Source organism: Nicotiana tabacum, chromosome 15, assembly GCF_000715075.1.
Source record: "Nicotiana tabacum cultivar K326 chromosome 15, ASM71507v2, whole genome shotgun sequence".
NCBI classification, from domain to species: Eukaryota; Viridiplantae; Streptophyta; class Magnoliopsida; order Solanales; family Solanaceae; genus Nicotiana; species Nicotiana tabacum.
The window spans coordinates 114,285,717-114,299,982 of NC_134094.1; positions in this window are offsets into that span (position 1 = coordinate 114,285,717).

Below are 14,266 nucleotides of genomic sequence, written 5' to 3' on the forward strand. Positions count from 1 at the left end.
TGAAGATGAAAATGTGTTTGGACATACGTTTTCAAAACATATTTCCCAAATTTATTTTGGAAAAACATGTGTATTATTAGGGATTTGGCCCAAAACCAGCTATTTGGGATTGAGCTGGTTTTGGGATTTGGGATTTTACCAAAATATAGGCAAAATCTATGACCAAATATGTATTTGCCAAATAAAACTCAAGTTTATTTTGACAAAATCTATGGCCAAACGGGTCCTACGTTTTGAACTAAGTCATTGCCCGAAGAGTTTGGTAGTAAGCTCCAAGTAAACCCTTGAAGAAGTCTCGCAAGTAACATAGTGGTAATTGTAGAACCAAGCAGCACACTGGACAGCCTCATCTTCCAATACTGAATGATAATAGACGTAACTTTGAATCAGCAAGAACTACTTCTCCACTTTCCTCATTGAGATGACGCTCTGGCTTGAATTTCATGGGATCTTCCAAAACTCTACGATTCCGACCAAGTCCAAGACGACTTAATAGCACCACACTCCCTTTAGGAATGAAATATTCACCCACAATAGTATCACACACATGAGGAATGTTATAAGGTGGAGGGGTTATTCAACTTTGTGTTCGATACCCAAAAGTCATTTTTCTTTTTTTTGTTACGTAAAAGTCATTCAACTTTATATTCATTACTCAAAAGTTATTTTTCTTTCATTTGTTACACAAAAATCATTTTACTATGCTCTAGTTATCACAATAATCATTTTGACCAGATTTTACAAATTATTCACCTAAAAAGTCTATTATGCCCTTGACATTACTAATCATCCCATTTATGTAATACCTTCTATATTATATCCTATATAATATACTTTTACTCAGATATTTTACTTATAAGTAAAATAACTTCATATTATTTTATTTATTATTTTTATAATATATTTGTACATTTAATTTTTTCTTAACGTTAATTTTTAAGATACATAAGTAACATTATTAAATTTGTCAGTAATATTACCGTGAACAAAACTCAAGTCCATGTTCTTAACCAAGCTTAGTAAAATATTTTTAATGAAAATTATAAAATCAAAGTTTACTGATTCAACATCCAATCCCTACTCATTAATCCAATAAATAAAATACCCACATTTAGCACAATGACACATCAGATTAATACTTTCAAATAAATAATATTAGCATATAAAGTTTTAAAAATCTTAATATTAAACACAAATATCTTTGAATTTTTTTAAAAAAATTGTATTGACTATAAAAACTATCATCTGTTAAACAAATCTGTTTGTTATTATTTCAAATAAATATTTTTTTATTGTTTTTATTTTTAAAATATGTTCATGTTTAAATATGATTAAACAAAGTGAGTGCCATGAAAAAATTAAATGTATGAATATATTATAAAAATAATAAATAAAATAATTTAAAGTGGTTTTAATTATAAGTAAAATACCTAGGTAAAAATATATTATATAATATATCATATAGAAGGTATTATATAAATGAGAAGATTTATAATGTCAAGGGCATAATAGACTTTTCAAGTAAAAGTATTATAAAATCTGGCCAAGGTGACTTTTGTGATAAATAGAGCAAAGTAAAATAATTTATGTGTAACAAAAGAAAAAAATTAACTTTTAGGTAATGAACACAAAGTTGAATGATTTTTACGTAATAAAAAGAAGAAAAATAACTTTTTCGTAATGAACACAAAGTTAAATAACCACTCATAAAATTTACTCTTAAAAGGTGATATGGGGTGGAGTCGAAAGGCCTCATTTATGCAAGCTTTGACATAATATTATTGACAGGAACTAATCTCTTGTATGGCCATTTGCATTATCTTTGGTTGGTTCATCATCTCTCTGATTGTCCATTCAACTGCATTTGAGGATTATCTACCGTAGCAAGCAAGTATGAGTTCCTGTCACTTCCTGTCAATAATATTGGTAGCCAAGGTCAACAACATATTCTGGATATTCTGATGCAAGTATACATTTATACAAAAACTAATAGAAGGATGTAATCCTAAACTAAATAAAAAATAGGAGCAAACACAAATGCCATCGAGTAATGCTGAATTTAAATTACTTAATCAGGTCAAAGAAGTTTTAAATTAGTTTCGAGCAAGTTTCAAAATTCAGATTTAGAAGCTTCCAAAAAAATGTTCTTCCCTCTGTTTCAATTTCAATTTATATGATATATAATATTTGGTTGGATACGAAGTTCAAGAAAGATTAAAAGAAATTTTTTGAAATTTCTTGTCTTAAATATGTCATAACATTGTTGTGACCGTAAAAACATGTCACTAAGCTATGGTTAAAATAAAAGTTTAATTTTATATATATATATATATATATATATATATATATATAGAGAGAGAGAGAGAGAGAGAGAGAGAGCTTATATACTATACTTTTTGGAACAAAGTAAACAAGCAAGAGTGTCACATTAAATGGATTAGAGGGAGTTGCTAACATTACAATTTATCATGTTGTTCACATGGTTTAGTGGATTGAATCGTTAATAGTATACTTACTAGGACTTGCGCTTTTATTCACGTTAACATTCATCAATGGATTTCCATTGGTATCTTTGAGCATGATAAGAACATCAAGGATGTCTTCTTCCACATCCTTCCGAATCTTAATCCTCTGATCAATACATAGTCAATGTATTTTCTTGATTTTTTTTGGTAACACTGTGAATTACCATTAATAACAACAATGAAGTATACAATCTAAAGAGCACCTAGCCACTCAACAAAACTGATCTAGATCTCAAAAACCAATCTACTAATTACATAAAAAGTTTCTGTATGAACCTCCTACTTCTATTCATCTTCCTGGACTTGTTAAGTTTTTCTATTCTTCCTAAAAGTTCCTTTTTAATCTATGCAATTACCAGCTCTTTTTGTACAGTTTGCCCTCTAAAGATTCTCCAGTTCCTAGCCCTCCATGTATGATATATACTCGCTTCCCTATATTGCAGCCACCACTTCCTTTTTACCTTGCTTAGGGGCTTCCTTTTATGTTGGCCACTACTTGCTGATCGTTACCAATCGAGATGTGAACACCAGTCCATTGGAACAGGGAATTACGAATTGTTATTGCCCAATTACAGTCCACAAATAAGTGTTGATAAGATTCCTCAGCATTATCATTACATAAATAGCAATTAATATCTGCCACTAGAATATGTAGTTTGATTAATCTCTCTTTCAGCAGCAGTCTACCTAGTAAAGCATACCAAGCTGTGAACCTGTGCTTAGGTTGAGCTACAGCAGTCCAAAGAAGTCTTGCTGTCTCTAGTCTTCCATACACCCCAATGATAGCATTGTAGCAGTTCGAAATAGAATACTCTTATGTTGATACTAATTCTTCATTTCCTCTTTTAGAAAGTTGAGTTTCCTTGAATACCAGCTGATATCCTGTTGAGGTTTGTGATTCCTAATATTAGTCTCCTTCTTCGTACAAAGCCCATGCACCCATTTAACCCATAAAGTATCTTTCTTCTCAATCACATTCTATAGAAGTTTCCCAACAGAAACCTTGTTCCATTTTTTGCATGTTTTGATATTTAGGCCTCCAAACTTCTTTGGTCTATAAATTTTATCCCACGCAACCAGAGAAACTTTCCTATGTTCTTCAGAACCACCCCATAGGAAGTCCCTGCACTTTTGGTCAACCTCTTTCAATATGCTCTGTGGCAGAATAATTATTGAACACCAAAAACTATGAATGGAGAATAGGATGGAGTTTATTATTTGAAGCCTACCAGCATATGAGAGTTGCTTTGCATAGCCACATCTAATCCTGCTAGTTATCCTTTTCACCTGTTGATTACACTCCAACTTACTCTACTTTGTTGGAGACAATGGCAATCCAAGATACCTTATTGGGAAGGTACCTTCAGAGAAATCTGTAACCATCAAGAGTTGCTCCTTTGTGGAGTCCTCTACACCAGCAAGAAATAAGTTCGACTTCTCCATATTCGCCACAAGTCCTGAAGTAGAACTAAAGTGAGACAGAGATTCCATGATTCTATTTACAGAGTTCAGTTCTCCTTTGAAAAATACCATAAGGTCGTTAGTAAATATAAGATGAGTTAACTCCAACTGCTTGCACATAGGGTGAAAATTGAAGTCAGGCAATTCACTCATACACTTAAATGTTCTAGAAAGGTATTCCATTACTAGGACAAATAATAAGAATATTGGATCCCCTTGCCTAAGTCCCCTCCTACCTTCAAAATACCCATGATTTTCACCATTTACATTGATTGAAAATTTGGAGTAGTCACAACGTCAACAATAACTTAATGAACTTTCTAGGGAATTTGAATCCCTCTAATATCTCCTCCAAGAACTCCCAATTAACCATATCATACGCCTTCTTCAAGTCGATTTTCATTAAACATCTTGGAGATGTCTTCCTGTTGTAGTGTCTGAGAATATCATGACAGATGAGCACATTGTGCAACATTGATCTCCCAGGAACAAATGCAGATTGGTTATCAGTAACAAGGTGACTTACAACTTCTTTAAGTCTAGAACACAACATTTTGGAGATGCATTTATACAAAATATTGCAACATGCAATAGGTCTAAACTGACTTGCTTATTCAGAAGCACTAATCTTAGAAATTAGTGCTATGCAAGTTGTATTTAACTGCTTCAGCAACTGTCCATTGTGAAAAAATTCCAGTACTGCTGCAGTTACCTCCTTCCCTATTATATTGGCCATGCTGACTGAAAGAATCCACTTCCATATCCATTCGGCCCTGGACTCCTGTTTTTATCTATATGGAATATAGCAGCCTTAACATCTTTTACGGTAAAAGGTTTGAGAATCTCAACCTGTTTCTCAACTGAAAGGACAAGTCCTTTCCTTATAAATCTACTAAATGCTTTTGATTTAGTCCTTGTCTCTTTCCCTAGCAAGTTAGTATAATAATCCGCAAAAATTTGAGCAACTATGTCAGGATTAGACTGTCATTCTCCTTGCTCATCCTTCAACTGTGTAACATCTTGTTTCAATCTTCTATGTTTAATGACAGAGTGAAAATATCTTGTGTTATCATCCCTAATTTGGATCCAATTAGCTTTGCTCTTTTGCTTAAGATATATCTCAGCAAGATAAGAAGATTGCCTGAACTTTTGGTATTTCTCATGTTCCTCTTTCTGCATTATGGAATCCCAGGATTAAGCTGCAACTTCTCCTGTATTGTCTGCAATGCCTCCCTGTCTTCTTTAGCTTCTGTTTCAATATTCTTGAAGTATGCAACATTTAGTAATCTAAGGTCCTTCTTTAACAACTTCAGTTTTTTCACAACCTGCATCATTTGATATCCCTCCATTTGAGTATCTCATTTTCTTCTAATCACCTCAAGGAATTGAAAGTGTTGTGCCCACACATTACAGAATTTAAATGACTTACTGGATCTTTGTTTCTCTTCAGCCAAAACTATCTTCACTGGGCAATGATCACTAATACCTTTTGTCAAAAATTTAGCTTTACACAATGGCATATTGTCTAGCCATTCCTCATTAATGACAACCCAATCAATCTTAGAATAAATTCTCTGCTCACTACGCCTATCATTCCAAGTATATTTGTTCCCTTGATGTGGTAGCTCAAGTAGTCCACATGCTTCAATACAGTTACTAAACTCCACTACCTCTGTCAAGCTCACTGGATTTTCTCCAATTCTATCTTCCATATTAAGGACAGAATTGAAATCTCCCACAGCCATCCAAGGCATAGTACTATTGCTCAGTAAATTACTCAAATCATCTCATAGCTCCTTCCTCTCTTGCTTTGTATTAAAATCATATATAAAGGCCACCCCAAACATAAGTTGTTGAGGGTTGTACTGAACCTCACAAGCTATCATATGTGGGGTAGTACTAACAGGGTTAACATTGTAATAGTCATGTTTCCAAACTACATATTTCCTCCCATTATAGTGGACATTTAGGTTGGTAATGTAGTTTCAACCACTGAACAATATGTCTGCTGTTTATTTGATTTTCTCCTTTTTTATTTTTGTTTCTAACAAGCCAATCATTCCTACTCTTTTTCTTCATTGCGGAGGCGTTGGACTTCTCTCTGCTTATTAGGGAATTAAGCATCATAACATTCCAAACTAGACAATTAACCATTCCCAGTACGGGGAATGATTTGGCCTCCCAGATTGCCTTTAGTCTCACTTCCTTGCTTAGTTAGTCCAGGATTTTTTAGTACCTGGAAAGAGTTAGCCTTCATTATAGTTTGGCCTTATTTTAGCTGACTTCTACTCTAGTAGTGCTCCCTTCAGTCACCTTGGACTCCTGGTTAGCCTGTGGTTGTTTCTCCTCAACTTGTTTATCCTTTCCTTCATTGTTCTTCTGTTGAAGTACTGTTGTTGGTTGTTCCTCCTCTTTTATTACCGGGGGATTCTTCTTCCTACATACCTCCTCTGAGTGACCATACTTTTTACAAAATTTGCACAACGTAGGTTTCCAGTCGTATACAATCTTTTGTTCAATTACGATGCCTTTCTCATTCCTGAATAATAATTCATTTGGCAGGTCTACATCCATGTTAACTTCAATGAGCAATCTAGCAAAGTTCAATCTAACCTTCTTTTCTGTATTGTGGTCCACCATTAGAGGCTTCCCCACCAAACTACCAATCTTACTCAATCCTTTTGGGTTCCAATATTTGAAATCCATCCCCAGGAACTTGATCCATATGGGAACAGTGAGTAATTCTTCTCTTGTAAACTCTATTTCTAGATTCCAAGCTTTAACTATAAATGGTTTGTTATCAAATTGGTATGTACGAATTCCGCCAATACTCCATCTTAGATTCAATATCCTCCGACTCAATTTCAATAATAGGTGTATCCCCCTGCAAAGTAGGAGAAATATACTCACTTGAAGCTTGCATTTGAAATTTTTGAAATATCAAAGCTATCCCAAATTGATGCCTTCTTCCCTGCTTTTTCCTCTTCATCTACTTTATTAGCCCACGATTTCTTGCTAGAGCTTCTTTTCTCATTATTCTCTATATTACTCGAAGATTGAATTACTTCTTCCTATTATTTTTGGACCTGCGATTTCTGAATTGTTTCGACCACTGCCTTTGCTGGTACTGTTTCATTCAATTTCGTTTCAATTAGGGCACAAATTGCTTGTTCCCCAACTGTAGCAGACTGAGCTCTCTGACCTCGTTGTGATTGCGAGGTTGAAGCATGTGCCATGAGTGCCTTCTGTGATGGTACACGAGCCCTCTTCCCCATGGTGGCGCACATTAGTTGGCATACGCCCATCGAGAAACGAGCCATTCGCAGGAGGCTTTTTTTTAGAACCAGTTGACAGAATAATTCTTCTTATTTTTCTTGCTTTGGCAAAGGCTTTTGTGATAATTGCCTTGAGACCATCTAAATCAAATCTACTTAACCATGGTAAGTAATCTTAGATACTAAAAGCATGGAGATATTCAAGGAGTGTGAAAATTGCATCAATAAAAACTTGATCTTCTTCTACTTCTACATGACTTGGTCCTTTATTTTTTTTTTCCAGTCTCTTTCCAAGTGATCTCTTTAAGAAGTCGCAAGCAAGTTCAGGTGAAGTGACAAGAATGACATGGACATTCCCGAGACAAATGCATGCAATTTCAGTCCCCATTTCTTCCATAAGTTTGTGTATCCATTGAGATGCTGGCTTCTTGTTTAGGAGCATTTGAGGAAGGCAGCGAACTATTGGCCATGGTTTTGGACCTGGAGGGAATGGCTTGTACTTGGTTTTCTGGTTTCGTACACTCCATAATTTGGTTGTTATCTTAAGGATTGTGGAAACAAAGAATTTCCACAGAGTGGAGAGGAAGATGGAAACCATATAAAGAAGGTTTGACAATTTAATTTTTTTTTAATCATTTTTCTTGTGATTACTGAAGCTAGGCTAGGCTCGAGTTCAAAGGTAGCATGCTAATCCACTATTTATAACTATCTGCATCAGCTTTCGGATAAGTACTTTTCATGCAAAAGTAGTAAATTAAGTTAAAAAATACCGATTCATTTTATGTATCTCAGGTTAACTTGTCATATGCTCCATTAATTTAAGAATATAAGGAACACTTTTTAAATATTCTGGTCGTAAACTAAAAATATGTATATCTATAACCTACATATCTAAAATATACTTTGAATTTTATGCTTTTAAATAGGTCATATTATTCCTATAAGAGAGTATTATTAAGGATAAAATATATTAAATGGAGTATTATATATAGATTACATTTCCTTAAGCATACTAACTCTGTCAGCTCCCACGCTCCCACTCTTTATTTTGTTTTACACTCAATATTTACTTATTTCTTCTAGACTAGATAAATATTCAGCATTGGACTGCTTTACTAGTAAGTAGTAACTAATAAAGATTCCTTTAGCCTTCCAAAACTATGCTTGTTCGTCTTTTATGCGTTTATATAAATATACATATAAAGCTACTGAAATATATAAAAACTTGTTATTTGTACACCATGCCTCATTATAATTTATAATTTAAGAAAATAACTTTTTTAGATCTCATATGTTTAAAAAAAGTAGAATTATAAAATTAAAAATAAATTTGTAAAGAGTTACAGAATCAATTGACCCGGTAAAAACTGACGGAAAAGGTTGTCTCACGTGTCCGTGTTTGTATATTGATTTTATAGGTTTTCTTTAATTGATATAATAATTACGACAATTATGACTACGTAGTCAAGCACCTCATCTTATGACAACCGTAAAGTAATTCCAACAATAACGTAACTCATGTTAGTTGAGTATTCTACACTATTAATTTGTCTCTCATTTTGGTCAACTTCGTAAGCCCTTTAACACTCAACTCTATTAATTTGTATCTCATATTGGTCAACTTCGTAAGCCCTTTAACAACCTCTCGTGGTTTATTTCCTTTATATATCTTTTTTTTTTTCTAGAGTAAACTAAATACCCGACGGAATCCCTGTTCATATTCTAACTTCAATAACCACATTTCTTTTTCATATATTAATAATTAATAACAACCACATCTTTAGCAATTACTTTGACTATTTTAACTATAAATGTGATTAAAGTGTGGGATCCATCCCCATAAATGGAATAAAAGAAAAAGGAAACAAAAAATAAAGAGGGAAACATATTCCAAATTTGATGGCCAAAACTAGATTTGGAACAATTTGCAAGAAGCAAATCAGCAAGTGGCAACAACAACTTGCGAACCAATCAATTTGATTGCAGTGGACAGTCACTCTTCATATAAAAGAAATGCTTCAGTTTCTCATTTTATACGCCGTCTCATAGGAAAATATATTTAATAGTGTGAGGTATTCACAGGCAGTGTAATTTTTAAGGGAAAACAGAGAATGTGAGCGATATTGTAGTGAGTTGAAAATCTTAAAAGAGTATTATTTCTTTTGAGCGTATAGTGATCCCTGAACTATTTTACTAGTGACTACTGAGTGTAAAATTCCTCATTATAATGGATTACTTTACTCCTTTCAGGCTCGTGGTTTTTCCCCCTTATTCAGAAGTATTTTTCACATTAAAAATCTTTATTTTTGTTGTTCTTTTTATTCTTGTTGATTACCGTATCTCGGCACTACGTTATTATTCCGTTGTTATTACCGAAAATATTATTTTATGTGGGGATTTATTCCCAATAACTGGTATCAGAGCATAGGTTCTGCTTGTTCAAAGAAATACTGTTCACGGTCGGTAGTACTATACTCGGTGAAAAAATAAAATGTCTGAGTAAAGTAAGAAGTAGTAAAATTCAAAAGAGATAGTGGTTTCTCAACATGGCAAAGAAGGATGAGTGATCTACTCATCCAATAAGGATTACACAAGGTATTAGACAGTGATGCCAAGAAGCCTGATACCATGAAAGCAGAGGATTGGGCTGACTTAGATGAAAAGACTACTAGTGCAGTCAGGTTGTACTTATCAGATGATTTACGACCCAAAATCCAACTAGTCGTGATGGCACATAACCCAGCCTGCTAGGTAAGCTCATTTAACAACTATCCAATTAAATGAGATTTATTAAGAGAAGAAATAATAATGCAGTTGCTTTTATACTAGAATTTTCTAAGAACTGGTAGTACAAATCATGAGCTTCTAAGATTTAGATTTTTACAAGACTGAATTGAAATAATTACAACATCTGTTTGAAATGTAAATGAATGAAATTTGAATCTAATTCTACCAAGGATAAGTGATAGCCATAACTGGAATGCAGGTACATCTTCAGATCCAACTCCCGCCGTACGCAACAACATCAGCATCCAATATTTGCACGCAAGGTGCAGAAGTATAGTATGAGTAAAACCAACCACATATACTTAATAAGTAACAAACCTAACCTTAGGTTGAAAGTAGTGACGAGTTGGGACAAGGGTCAGATTCCAACTCAATAACCAGCCATAGTTCATAACAATAAAATGAAAATGGTACAAGGAAATAACTCAAGGATAAGATGCTCAACTCGTTCACAGTTACGAAAAATAGGTATGCTTTTCAAGTATAACAATAAATCACAAATCTTCCATCGAAAACACCGAAAACATATAAGTAAGTTTGAAAACTGTGTTTTTCCCCAAAACTATTCAACAATAAATAAGATGTTTTATTTTCAGATAGCATGAGGAAAGTACATCTCTATGCCTACATGTAATTATGCAGGTAAAATCATGAATGTCACCAAAATCGGGTAGCATGAGAAAATGCATCTCTATGCCTGTATCTCAAGTACGCATGTCAAATGCAATGTGTTTTAGTGATGAACCCATGTACTCACACTCTCAAGGTACTCAATCTCACTGTCTCGTATCTCACTCACCATGCTCAAGACTCAGCTCACTCAGTCAATCAGTACTATACAGGGCAGATCCAGCCCAAACATAAGTAAATCTAGGGCAAATCCAGCCCAATGTGAATGAATCCAGGACAGATCCAGCCCAAAAATCCATAGCAAATGCGCCCATTGTGGATATGAAGACACTGGAGAGGCCGATCCAGCGCAAGCGCTATAATAAGCTAAATCCTGACATTAATCAAAAAATCTTGGTGCGGCGTGCAACCCGATCCCATAAATATCACTCACAACAAGCCCTCAGCCTCACTCAGTCATCAGTCTCTCAAGTCTCTCTGGCTCACAAGAATCATGATAATCAGCCCAAAAAGTGATAATATGATGTATGGATATAGGACAACAGAGACTAAGATATGATATACAAATAATAGTTGTGACCGAGTATAAATTTCATATTAAGCAATTAATTCAACATTAACATGACCTTTATGGGTCCCAACAGTACCAGCATGTGGCCTAAGCATGTTTTCTAACAAATATCACTGCTCAATTACTCTAGCACGTAGAGATTTCACTGTTACAAATAAGATTAGGTAACTACACAGTACCACAAAAATAAATGAGTCATGATTCACACAGTGCACGCCCACACACCCGTCACCTAGCATGTGCGTCACCTCAACACCAAACACATAACACGTAATTCGGGGTTTCAAACCCTCAGCACCAAGTTTAGAAGTATTACTTACCTTGAACAATCTAAGTCCAATACCGAGCAAGCCAAACGATACATCACAAATGCTATCCCGCGTGTACTGACCTCTGAACAACTCGAAACTAGCCAAAAGTAACACAAATGCATCAATTAATGCCTAAGGAAACAATTCCAAATGATAAAGGCCAAATCTTTAATCAAAAGCTAAAAATTGACCAAAAGGTCAACCCCTGGGCCGTACCTCGAAACTCGACAAAACTCATAAAATCCGACAACGCATTCGATTACGAGTTCAACCATAGAATTTTTATTTAAATCGGACTCCGAATCCATGTTCAAAACTCGAAAATTCACTCTATGAAACTTTAGCCAAAACCCCCCAATTTCTCTCTTGAAATCCTCAATCAAATGCCAAAAATGAAGATAGATTCATGAAATAAACTTAAAACCGAGTAGAGAATACTTACTCCAATTCATGTGGTGAAAATCTCCTAAACAATCACTTTAATCCGAGCCCCATAACTCCAAATATGATAAAATGGCCAAAACTTCCGAAATATAGCACTTTATAATCAGTGGGCAAATCAATGAAACGCGCTCGCGGAAATACCCTCGCAATCGCGAAGAAGGAAAAGCACTGCCCAGAAAAATACCCTATACGATCCCGTATAAAGCCATACGAACGCGGTACACAAAGCTCACAAACTACTCGATTGCTGAAACAAGATCGCAAATGCGGAAAGAAATAGCCTCTGACCAGCTCAGTCCAAATCACTACGCGAGCACATGCACACAAGCGCAAACGTGTTGCTCAAACTGCAGCAACCTATGCGAACGCGTATGAGGACTCGCGAACGTGATGAACAACTTTTCCCCAGCCATCAAACAACTCTACGGGATCGCGATTAACTCTACGCGATAGGGAATAAGGAAATCAGATGCTCAGCAGAACCAACAATGCCAACATGAAGGAAAATGATCCGAATTCAATCCAAAACACGCCCGAGCCCCTTAAGACCACGCTCGAACATTCCCACAAGTACCATAATATAACACGGACCTACTCAAGGCCTCAAATCACGCATAACAACATCGAAATGACGAATCGCACCTCAAATCAAACTTAATAAAATTTTGAATTTTTAACTTCTAAAACTCGCGCCGAAACATATCAAATCAACCCGGAATGAGCTCAAAGCTACTCAAATTACCAGAACCACAATTTGAACCCGATATCATCAAAGTCAACTCCCCGGTCAAACTTAAGAACTTTTCAAACTTCAAATTTCCAACTTTCGCCAATTCGCGCCGAAACCTTCTAGAAATATCCAAATGCAAATCCGGGCATACGCCCAAGTCCAAAATTACCCTCTGGACCTAACGGAGCCATCAAAACTCTATTCTGAAGTCAAATATACAAAAGTCAAACTTGATCAACTCTTCTAACTTAAAGCTTCAATCATGAAATTAATTCTTCCAAATCAAATCTGAATAACCTGAAAACCAAAATCGACGATTCACACAAGTCATAATATATTATACGAGGCTACTCATGCCCTCAAACTACCGAACAAAGTGCAAATGCTCAAAACGACCGGTCGGGTCGCTACATCCTCCCCCACTTGAACATGCGTTCGTCCTCGAACGTGCCGAGAGTAGTTCCAAAGCCATCAAACCGTAGTGTAACCTTACTATGCACATACTGGGGGCGATCCCACATCACCCAATCCGTATAAGCCTGACAACACAACATAATTGACGATCTTTAATTCAACCTTAGCCCATAAACCTTGAAACCCTTTTTCCAACATTCGAAATTCCTTACAAGACCCGAATCTCGAATCTACACGCTGTATAAGTATGAACAAGTTGTATCAAGCCATAAGCAAAGCCCAAGATGCAATCACATACTATACCACATAACTCAGATGCTCACAGCTACAAACCCAATACCGGTAATAAACCTCATATCGAAGAAAACCCCATTCTAAAACCTTCGTACACTGCCAATGATGAAAGAAACATGCAGAAACTCATAACCACTTATCAGACCAACAAGTCATGGAACTCTCCCTCTTTCGACAAGAATTATAGCCAATTTCTAAGCCAGCCTCCAATATTATCCTTCCAAATATACCACAATCAGATCTGATAGCACCCATTCTAGGCCCGACGACCTCATCTTATCAAATGCAGCCGCCCTACTGACATGCCAGACCAATACAACCTTAAGCCACAAATCGTGTAATCTGTGCACCAATACCCAACAATTCAAGTGTATTCAGACATAGAAAATGACTCAAATGAGAGAACCGTCCCGCAAGCTCAACAAGTACCACCACAATGCAATGCTAAGAACCCATCACCCACCGTAGGACCAAAACACACGAATCTAACACAAAGGATCATATCCCAATATAACTTCGCTGCAATGCGTGACCCCATCCAAACACTGGTCCACATGAAATATCTCAATTCACAATGCTCAAATTCAACATCCACACACAATTTGACGTCTAGTACCAAAAGTGCATGACCATAACCACTGAGAAGTAAACAACACCATATATCACAACCGTAAAAAGGCCATAACCAAGGTGCAATCGACCATTCCACACCCCAATAACCATTTCGCTCGAATTCCACTACAAGACTCAAACAGAATCGAACCATGTGTGCATATAACCAACAAATCACTACCCCTCGTAGCATAGAAGAGTAACTCATAGAA